We start from the raw sequence: 246 nt of genomic DNA, 5'->3' as shown, positions 1-246 counted from the left end.
AAGTCGGCATTTTGGAAGATCAGCAGAGTAAGGAAACGGAGTCAGAGGGGCACACGACCCCCGCTGCAGTCACTCACAGAGCTCAGTTCCGCAGAGGCTGCCCCACTGGATGGAATTACCTTCCCATTCTGGGCTGAGGCCCTGGCCAACTCCGGGCCTCAGTTTTCCCATCTGTACAGTAGGCGAAGAGGACCTCTTGACTTTCCTGGACAAAACATGCTCATTTTATGAGCAAATCTAGTTATT

The sequence above is a fragment of the Myotis brandtii genome, unplaced genomic scaffold (assembly GCF_000412655.1).
Source record: "Myotis brandtii unplaced genomic scaffold, ASM41265v1 scaffold236, whole genome shotgun sequence".
NCBI lineage: Eukaryota > Metazoa > Chordata > Mammalia > Chiroptera > Vespertilionidae > Myotis > Myotis brandtii.
Note: the sequence above shows the minus strand (reverse complement) of the source record.